We start from the raw sequence: 11672 nt of genomic DNA, 5'->3' as shown, positions 1-11672 counted from the left end.
TGCCAAGGGAAAACTACCATTCCCCGCTTTAGTGACGGCATTAGATGCGAAAGCCGGCGTCAACCGGGAGGCTAAAGATAGGGGAATCTCAATTCCGGTCGATGGTGATATAATTTCGACCAAGAGATGCCTCAAGCCTCCGGAAGCCACCAAGGACATTGGACTACCCACACAAACTTGCAATACTACCACTTCATCTACATCACATAAATCAGCCGCCCAACGCCTTGAGGACCTTCACAAGAAATTGGACCGTTATGAGAGGCGTAACCAACGCCGTTATGCTCATGTGAAGAGACTTCTAAGCATAGTCACCCCACCTATGGAAGAACCCGATATCTCCACATCCACCGCAACTTCAAGCGGAGATAGTGATGACAGTGGAGATGTAGGACACTCGAAGCTCAACCACCCACTGCGCCTAACCTATAGCATGGAGGACCGTGCTAAGTTTTAAGTGTGGGGAGGTCGGCCGACCGATCTCCGTAGGTAACATCTGAATAAATCTGAATAAATTAGGATAGGTTGCATGATTAGGTTTTAGTTGGCACCATTTGCATGATAAGTTTACTTGGTTGGAACAATGAAATTCTTTCTTAGGAAACCAATACCTTGGGGCAACCATGGGGCATTGCAAATTTTAAATGCTTTGATGCCAAAATTGCATGAAGAATTATATTTTGGAACATGGGTTTGAGTTAAGAACACAAGCTAGTGAGTTTTGAGCCTAATTGCGTGGTTACATCTTATAACCACTTATTCCCCTTCTTGTGTACAATATTCTCTTTCTATGATTGTAATCTTTGATTTGTTTGATTCTCTATGTCCATTATTTTGTGTATACATGCATTTATATGATTGAGGCCATCATTTCATTAGCTCACATATCCAAATAGCCAACCCTTTTATATTCCTTTGTTAGCCAATTTGAGCCTACGATTAACCCACTTGTTCTTAATTTTAGCACATTACAAGCCTTAAAGCGAAAAACAATAAATGTCCATATTTGGATCTTTGATTAGCTTAGGCTAGAGTGTGTGAGTATCATTCAAGTGTGGGAACCTTGGGACATTGGGTGAATAAAAGGGTAATTTTGTATTGGTATTGAAAATATCGGGAATTGGGTACATACTCATGTATTGATCAAACGTAAAAACCTTATGCATTGAGATTCTTGTATATAAAAAAAATGAGAAAAACAAAAGAAAAAGAAAAAAATAATATGGAAAAGAAAAAAATATACAGAAAAAGAAAAAAAAAAGAAAAAAAAAGAGAAAAGAAAGAAATAAAAGGGGACAAAATACCCCAAAGTAAAGTCCAATGAAGATCAATGCACAAGTGTTGTGAAATAAAAAGGGATACATGAGTATGTGAAAAAGTGAGAAATGGGTAGTTAGGTTGGAATTTAATTGTATAGGATGTCATAGGTTAGGTGGGAAGTTTAAGCTTATCAAAGACTCAAATTTCAAACTCACTTAACCAAATATGCATCCTACCTTAACCCTAGCCCCATTACAACCCAAGGAAAAGACCTCATGATATTTGTATGCATGCATGAAATATATGTCGATTGTTAGAAGAAAAACAAATCTTAGAAAGCATGATTAGTGGCGAATTGACTGAATCAACCCCAAGCACCGAGCGACTAGAGTGCAAACACTTCCGGTGAGGGTTCGATGCTCAATCCTTTGATTCCCGGCTCTCGCGAGCATTCCTCATACAAAGTTGCATATATTGCATTTGACGCTTAGAAATTGGCAAGTCCTATGCTTTGACCACCATCGTGTCCCATGTGCTCGCATATGTCACAAGAAAGCTGATTTGTTCCTAACCAAGTAGATAATAGCAATAGTCATAGTTGCATGCATATAAGTAGGTTGCATTTCATGAGTCTTATACTTTTGAAACCCCTCGGTCTTCTGTGTTTCTTTGCATTTCCCTAAGCATGAGGACATGCTAGAATCTAAGTGTGGGGAGGTTGACAAACCCCATTTTGAGGGTTTGTCTTGTGCTGATTTTAGGGGTTTTATCAATGATTCCACACACTTTCTATAGGAAAATACAAGAGTTTGCATTCCTTTCCTAGTTTTGCCTCATGAATGAAAACATGCTTATTTTGCACTAAAGTAGATACATTTCTAATCTTCTCTTGTTGCCATTCGATGCCGTGACTTGTGTGTTAAGTGGTTTCAGGATATAGAGTAGGAATGGACCGGAAGAGAGAAGGAAGACGGGTGCAAAGGAAAGAAGCATGAGAATTGAGCCTTGGAAATTTCCGCATGGGCGCGTGCGCGCACCTGGCGCGTCCGCGCGGATAGAGCAACGTGAAGCCGAGACTAAGAGCCAAGCCACGAGCCGGCTTGAGTAGCGGTTAAGCCAGAACCTTCATGGACGCGCACGCATACATCGCGCCTCCGCGCACTTTACAAGACGCCTCGACGGCGCGTGCGCGTACCTTGCGCGTGCGCGCCGATTCGCGAAAATGATTTTTTTTTAGAAGTCACGTGACTTAGGCGTGGAGGTAGTTAAGAATCCCACTTTTGGGGATATGCCTTGGCGGGAAAAGTTTAAGAAGACCAAAGGAGCAAGGGTTAAGGAGACTTGGTTCATTTTCTAGAATTAGATATTTTTGGAGGAGAATTAGTTACACTTTTGGGAGAAGAAGAGGGAGATTCCAAGCTTTTCACTAGGGTTCATCTTCATCCAATTTCTGAATTTTCAATGACTTTTTGGTGAAATCCATTACAATTCCCACTCCACTTTGTTCATGTCATAAATTTTCCTCTCCAATTTCAAGTAGTAGTTGTAATTGATCAATTCTCATAGATCTAGAATTCAACTTTGTAATTTTGGATTTCATCCATACTTTGAGAATTTGATTTCCATTGTTACTCTTTGAGACTTGTTGTTAGATCCTTGTGTTGCAATACTTTCAATTCTACTTTCCTTCTCATTTTACTATGACTTTCTTTTTTTTTTTTGCTCATCACATGTTTGATAAAATGTCAACACTAGCTATGGAGTAGAATTTTTACACTTGGCATAGGGTTTGGTCATTGGAAGAAGTTGAATAGTTATATCAATAGTTGATTTGGAATTAGGGATTGCTAGTTGGCTTGGAGTGCACTAAAGCTAGATTCCCATGAGGTGGAGCTAGGACTTGTGACTCAAGTTGATTGTTGTCATTTGATTTTCCTCTATACTTAGGGGATAACTAAATGAAGCAAGGCCTAATTATTGTCAACATTGAATGGACTATAAGGATAGAATTTCTAATGCCAACCCTAAGCCAAGTCTTTTGATAATTGATTGTTTGTTTCTCATTACTTTGCTAAAACCTCCAAGAAATTCCAACAAGGCTTATTAAATCAATAAGATGCACACTTTGGCAATTCCAAGGGAGAACGACTCGGGAGACTAGTACTCTCGGATACAGATTGTAGATTTGTTTGATGATGGATTCCGCGTCGGTTTAGACTATACTACGATTGATCACTTGATAAATTCTATACCGGCAAAAATTCAATCGTCAGGGCCCCACTACAAGAAAAAAGGTCTATGGCCACGCTTTTTTTTGCTACGCTTTAAAAGAGTGGCCAAAAGTGGATTGACCACTTTTGTGAGGGTGGCGATTGAATAGAGATTCGGCCACATTTTTTCTCGTTACGCTTCCAAAGCGTGGTGAAAAGGGTCAACTGCCACGCTTTTGCAAGGGTGGCAGTTGATTAGAGATATGGCCACGTTTTTTTCTGCCACACTACAAAAGCGTGGACATAGACAAAAATAGGAACGTTTTGAAAGCGTAGCAACAGGAATTCACTACAACAACGTTTATAAAGCGTAGCCATATCCTGATGTTCTTTTGGCACGTTTTAAAAGTGTGGCTATATCCGAGTATTTTTTTGGCACACTTTAAAAGCGTGGCCAAAAGGTTTTAAAAAAAGAAAAAACCCAATAACCCGCCCCAAACCCAATAACCCCTGTATCCTAACCTAAAACTTTGCCTACAATTCCCACCCTTCATCGAGACTATCTTCTTCGAGACTCTCTCACTCTCAACTCTTACGCCCTCACTCTCATTAATCTATGGCTACCCTGGATGAGCTCAGATCCCCACCGTCAGCAGCACCATCCTCGCTGCGCCGTTAGCCTCTGCCTCATCTCCTTCTTACCTCTGCCCTAGCATCTAATAGCGTCGTCATAGTTTTGTGCTCTCCTACCATCTTCCTGTTCTGGCCACCATGCCTTTTTTATCATTGCGATGCTAATGTCCCGTCCACTGCGCCTCCGCATCGTGTTTGCCTCGTTGTTTCTGCTTTACTCCTTCGTCCCTGTTGCTGTGTTTAATCCCTTCGTCCCTCACGGTTTCTGCTTTACCTCCAATACTTTTTTCGTTGTTAATAATTTTCAATCCTCAATGTTGATTTACTTTTCGGTTTATGTTTCAGGATGTTAAGAACGGCATTTCAGAGATGCAGTCCTTGCAATCTAACCACGCAGAGAGTTGAAGATGCGTGAATCACTCGAAGCTACTTGCATCACTCTCATAAGAGGTTCTTAATAATAATAATAATAAATAATTTTTTAGAATCGAGAATTTTGTTCGCCTCTGCGTGTTTCGTATTGCTAAAATTGAGTTCGTAAGTTTCGTTGCAGAGAATGAAAATATGGCAAAACTGTACATGGAGTCTTTAAATAATCTGGCTAATCAGGTGCTTGAAGTTATGCCCTGGACTCAATTTTCTTGTATGAGTAGAGAAGGTGGTACTATAAGGATGAAATAAACATGCTTTGGACCTATGATTGAAAGTTGGTTTTAAATTCTGTTACGTAATTGTAGTGTCATCATTGAAGCTACAATAAATTCATCAACATTGTGACTTTTATAATTATTTACAACCACTATCCAATTGCAATGTTAGCTGAATTAACCAATTTTATTCAAAGTTATCTGCAAATTTTTATAACTGTGGGTTTGGTACGAAGCCTGAGAGTAGAAATAGGGGGAAAGAAATTTTCATGGACTTAATTTATGTAATTTTTCTCTTACTCTTAATACTATTTGTTCCTTTGTCAATAATGTTTATTCCCTTTGTCCCTCCGCCTTCGTCCCTGCTGGTAATGTATTAAATATCAATTCTATTAGTTAAAAAATAATGTTAAATAATATTGTTGAAGTAAAACAGACCTAGAAGAAAGTCACATTGAATAAGATGTTGAGTCGAATGCAAGGTGTTTGGTTTTGGTTTTGGTTGATTGCCGTGTTATGAAATTAAAGCAACATTTCGTGCTATGTATGTTAGTTTTGGTTGACTGCCCTGTTATGAAATTAGTGTAGCGAGTGGTATGTGACATGAGGTAATAAAGGTCGTTTAAATGTGTATTGCATTTGAAGGCAGGTTGAGAAAAAAAAAAGGACACGGCGTTCGTAGCAGCAGTTTTTATTCTTCCTGCAGGCACTCTTTTCATTCTCTCAGGCCTTATTGTTAACGCAATGCAGGTAATTAATTAAGATCCAATCTGTAAATCGCGTTGTTATATATCCAAATATGTGTTGACTTTATTTAACTATTGTCTCAGCTGACTTCTTTAACTATAGCTTCATATGTAAAATATGTATCTAAGCTTCTTCTTTGATGGATTTATGTCATGTTGATTCATATTCTGTTTTGGTGCCTGTCCTTTATCATATTCAAGAATCTAACAAAGCAAGAAAGAAGTTCTCAAATGATAAATCTCTTTCTTCCTTCCAATTTTTTGGAGATCAGAACAAAGTTGCAGACGTGGCTGCTCAAGCTACTTTGTCAAAGTTTTCAGTATGTATCTTTTCCATTAATCAATTACTCGTAATTTTCTGAATATAGACATTCAGGTAGATAATAATAAGACATGCACATTGAAGACACAATTGTGTTCTAGGGAGCACAATTTTCTTTTCAATTTCTTTCTGGCCATTGCAAATATAGTTCTCCATCCCGTATTTGTAGGCATGAAAATCATTAGTCAGATAAAAACAAGGTAGGACAAAAAATAATTTCTCAATAGCCTCTTGCTAAAACTTTCCAGTGTTTTAGTGTTGAAATCCATTGTCCCAGTGTAAATTGAATAAGTTGGAATCCATTTATTTGTGTTTTATGTTCAATTAGTTAAGCCATTTGCTATCAATACTGAGAAGCAAGCCATATAGTTAATACATGGAAATGATGGATTTTGACATATAGTACCAAAAACCCTTAATCATGTCATAAAAGGGACAAAAATGACTAACTAAGAGGCCTGAATAGCTTTTATGCTTTATCAAAGCGCATTATTGTTTAATATAGTTAAGATGAGGTTTTACTTGTCCCATGGATTATCAAATTCCTAACCTGATGTTTTTTAGGAGATATTTACTTTTGCTTTTTGGATTTTGGTGCACTAATAATATAAAAGGGTGTAACACTATTATCCAATCATATATTAACATTAGCAAATTTAATATCTTATATTATCCATTCAAAATAGGGGCCTTTAAAAGTTGATGTTTGACAGAGTTCATCGTCTTCTATTTTCAGGGTTCATCTGCCATTTCCAGTGCTGTTCATACCCTCGTGTGTGTTTTTCTTCCACTTATTATTATTCTCCAGTAGCGGCATCTCGAGGTGAAGGAGGACGAGTCTGAAGAGGGATGGCATCAACAGTCCCATCAGGACGGTTCAGGATCTGAACATCAGAATCCGACTCGGGATGACCAACCTTAGCTGCAAGCGTCAGAGAAGACGGCACGACAGAGACTTTGGTAGCAGGAACAAGAGGAGGGTCGACTTCATCATCATCAGGGTCATCTGGGACAATCTTACCATCTTTTACGATGTTGTCCAAGCCGAAAAGAGTAAGGTCAATATCAGGCGCAAGAACTCAAACTTGGTCCCTTAGATTCTCATAAGTAGTATTTACATTGCCCACAAGATGACCCTAGAGCTCGACATAGTCAACTCGGGAAGACTCCAAATCTTCCCTAAGACCCATCATCTCCCTGTAAGTCATAACATAGCTATCCTTATGCTTCAAAGCCATATCTTCAGACTACTTGGTAGAAGCCACCAAGGCTACAACCCGAGTCATCTCCCCCTCCAACTCTCTCTCCAACTTGGCCACTTTCACCTCAAGCTCCTCCTTCAAGCCCTTAATCCAATCAAATTCTGACTTGGCCTCCTCCATAAATGCCTTTGTAGCATGAATAGGAAGATCTTGAGCGGTTGATAAACCACTATTTTATAGTTTATATTATGTTTAATTGTGTGGTTTTGTCGTGATCCTTACCCACTTATTCATCAATTTAGCATGCATTTAGATTTCTTTCCTGAATTTATTACATGTTTGAAAATTGCTTCCTAGAGACTTTAATTTTTTAATTTCAATACTCCTTTATTCCATTCGATGCCGTAATCTGTGTGTCAAGTGTTTCAGGCTTCATAGGGCATGAATGACACGGAGATTGGAGAGGAAGCTAGCAAAAATGGAAGGAACACAAAAATTTGAGGAGATAACCAACGAAAAGTGACGCGGTCGCATGGCTCACGCGACCGCGCGAAGGAGCGCAAATCGCAGTGACGCGGCCGCATAGCTTGCGCGGCCGCGCGGATTGGAAAGCACAAGCAACGCGGTAGCGTGGACGACGCGAACGCGTGAAGAGGAAAAGCGCTAGCGACGCGTCCGCATGGACGACACGATCGCGTGACATGCGCGATCTGCATAAACTGCAGAATCTGAAACCAGCGACTTTGGACCCTATTTCGGCCCAGTTTTCGGCCCAGAACAGCAGACTAGAGTCAGAGAATATGCAGAAACAACAGAGACACATTCATTGAGTAGTTTAGATCTAGTTTTTCACTCTCTTAGGTTTTTCTCTCTAGTTTTTAGAATTTTAATTTTCAATTGATCTTAGCATTGGAACATTGAGAAGAGTTATTTTCCTCATCAAGACTTCATCACTCTAGTTTGTTCTCTTAACTTGGTTTTATTCTTCCATGTTCTTTGTTATGTTCAATTTTGTCATTCAGATACTTTTATGATTAATTAATGCAAGGATTATTTCTTTTTAATTTAATTTCCTTTCCAATAATCATGTCTTCTTTTAATTCCCTTTCATGTGCCATGGATTCTTTATTTACAATGCGTGAGTAGTTTCATTACTTGATGGGGAGTTGATTAAAGGGAACTCTTGAGTTGGAAGGATTGAAAGAAAAATTTGTAACTGGGTTAAATGTTGGATTGCTATCCTGTCACCGACGCCAATCCCTTTAAACTAAGTGGGTTGCAACTTGTGAACAGATCTGGCATTTCCACTTGTTTGACTCTCTCTTACCTAGTAAGGGATAACCAAACAGAACAACTATTAATTATAAATTAATCTTACAATCACACCATCAATGATAGAGATTCTAACCAATCAATTCCCAGTCAAGGCCTTTCATTTTTATTATTTAAAATTCCTCAATTTAAATCCCAATTTACTTAGCTCAACTCTTTTTGGAATATTTGATTAATAATACAGCACACTTTTCTGTAACTCGTTGGGAGACGACCTGGGACTTAAAACTCCCAGTAATTTTAATTTAAACTTTCAGTGACATATTTCTAAATTGATAGGCAGATTTTTGGTGAGTTAAGAACTATACTTACAACGTAACCATTTTAATAAATTTTTAATTCACCAGCTTCTGCATCCCCATCAGCGGTCCAGTTTAAAGCTGCTCCCATGCGTGCTAGTTTAATGCCACTCCGAGTGATAAAATCCAAGTGACGAAGAATGGATACATCATCAGTAGGCATGACACCATAAGGACCAATTTGTTGATCAACAAACCCGACAGCATCAAAGTCGGGAGCATCTAGATTAAATGGCTTGACAGTCCGGGGTCTTTTTGGAGGAGGAGCGGCCGTATGAGAAGAAACAGTAGTAGAAGCCTGGGGAGGATCAAGCACGTGGACCCGAGGGGTAGGGATTATCTTCCTAGGTCCGGGAGAGCTCGGTATCGATGGCTTGGACAAAGCATGAGAAGATCCTTCCCCAGCCACCTTGGTCGAGATGTTTTGGGCCGCCATAGCCTTCCTTGCCTTTTTAAAAGCCTTCATAGAGTCATTATTCTTAGCCATCCCTGAAAAACAAAAGAAACCATAGAAGCAGATTACAAACCAGAAAACAAAGAAAGCAAAGTAAAGTGGAGCAAAATATAATACCCAGCACAGTTCGGATTAAGGACGAATCCCCCAAAAATTTCTTGGTATCAAGATGGGGAGGCTCCCCCCAAATATCCTCCAAGACAGTCACAAGAGCCTGCTCAACCTCATCCAACATTTCCCAAGTATACATAGACACCACTACGTTCTTCTGCCATTCTAAGGGAAAGCGGGGCTCACCATTCTCATCCAAAAAGAAAGGACAAGCTCCTTCAATAGCTCGGACCTTAAAAAAGTAATTCTTAAAATCCCGAAAGGACTCATCATACATGGAAAAAACTTTATGTCCCTGGGCTGACCTAAAAGAAATCCAAGAAGCTTTCTTTTTGGTAGTCCCAGGCTTGGTCAACACAAAGAGAAACAGAAAAAGGCAGAAAAATATATCAATATGGAGAAGAACTCCCGATTGAGAGACAGCTCAAAGACTGGATTCTTCTAACCCACCAAGGGACAAGGATAAAGAGTCCAAGAAAAAAGAAGATCAACCTGGTGAGAACTGAGAAGCCTAGAAACTACCACAATTACACCTGTCTTAGGATGTCTCTTGTGGATGTCTACCGAGACATATCCAAAGAGGTCGGACGAGTTGAAGGTCCACCTCACACCAAAGAGGTCGGACGAGTTGAAGGTCCACATCACACCAAAGAGGTCGGACGAGTTGAATGTCCATCTCACACCAAAGAGGTCGGACAAGTTGAACGTCCACCCCACACCGAAGAGGCCGAACGAGTTTCCACCTCACACCCCTGAAAGTCATGTTCATATGATAAATGGAGGATTCGTAGGAGGAGGGATCTCTAAATCATCTCGCAAAAGACACCTCAAAGAGGTATATTAAGGAAGGGAGAGAGGTTTGAATAGGACAACGGGGTGCAAACAAGCCTTCTGAGATTTCAAAAATTATTGGGCCAACCACCCATTCTTACCCGACCAAGGGAAAGTTTAAAGCTCATATTATACGTCGTAGTGGGAAGTCGGGCAATAGCCTCATCACTAGTTAGAGAATATAAAAGTTGGCAACAACCCGTCTACTTCATCATTAAGGCTCTACAAGGGGCCGAACTAAACTATCAAAAGATAGAAATGTTCACCTACGCCCTCATACTCTCTTATCGACAACTCCACCCATATTTTCAAGCTCACACTATTAGAGTTCGGACTAACAGCCCTTAAAAGGCATCCTATAGAAAACAGACTTAGCTGGAAGAATCATACAGTGGGAAATCGAGTTATCCGAATTCAATCTTTGACATGAAGCTCGGACAGCCATCAAATCACAGTATCTGGCCAACTTTATTACAGAGTACACTGATACCCCGGGAACTCCTACAAAATGGAATCTCTACATGGACGACTCATCAAACAAAATCGGGAGTGGTGCAGGTGTAATTATATTAAGCGATTAGAGAAGCCAAATCAAGATAAATAACCAAACTGAATACGAGGCACTACTGGCTGGTTTAAGGCTAGCTAAGAAGGTAGGAGCTTACCGTGTCCAGTGATTCACAAGTGGTCACCTCACAAATAGAAGGGAGAAACCAAGCTAAGGATCCCACCAACAAAAAATACCTCGGGTAATTCGGGGGACCCTGGAGAAAAACCAGAGAACAGCTCGGACAATTCGGGGGACCCTGGAAAAAAACAGAAAATAGCTCGGACATTTTGGAGAATATGAAGTCCAACACATACCTCGGGAGCAGAATGCCCGAGCTGATGCACTTTCAAAATCAGCAAGCACCAACAGCTCGGACAATTCGGTGAATATGAAGTCTGACACATACCTTGGGAGCAGAATGCCCGAGCTGATACATTTTTAAAACTAGCCAACACCAAACCAGGGGGCAATAACAGAAGCCTCATCCAGGCTACATTACAAGACCACAACAAGGAAGGAAAACAAACCCTCTCCTCAGGGTCTGACGACACCAACTCATAATTCTTCTCCTCATCCCTATCTCTACAAATTCTACGGAACCTCCTAAGTCGCACACAGTACTCAGGGTCAGCCACAGTAACATGCATTAAATCTATGGAATCCATTCAATCAGACATGCCATCCGGGATCTTAGTAGACATCTCAGTAATATTTTTTCAAGAAGACATAGGTCAACCATGGGGTTATTACCAAGCAACTCAGACAAATAAGGAAACAACTCAGACGATAACAGCAAAATATCATATATCAGATACAGTAGTAAAAGAGAACCCCCAGGACTCACACGAAAGTCCAGAGGCACCCTTTGGAGGCAACAACAGGGCAAGAACACAGAGAAGAGAAACCGACAATCTATACCCGAACAATCCGAACACCTCTCAAACAAAAGGTCAAAACAAAAGCTAGAACTTTTGTACAAAAGGAGTCAGGCAACGATGAAAAGAAATAGGAATAGCAACCAAATCCTAAGCAAAGCACACATTCTCCTCAAAGGCGAATGACAAAAGAAAAGTCA

This window comes from Arachis stenosperma, chromosome 5 (assembly GCF_014773155.1).
Source record: "Arachis stenosperma cultivar V10309 chromosome 5, arast.V10309.gnm1.PFL2, whole genome shotgun sequence".
In the NCBI taxonomy this organism is placed as follows: Eukaryota; Viridiplantae; Streptophyta; class Magnoliopsida; order Fabales; family Fabaceae; genus Arachis; species Arachis stenosperma.
The sequence above is the reverse complement of the archived record's forward strand: the minus strand, read 5'-3'. Positions refer to the sequence as shown.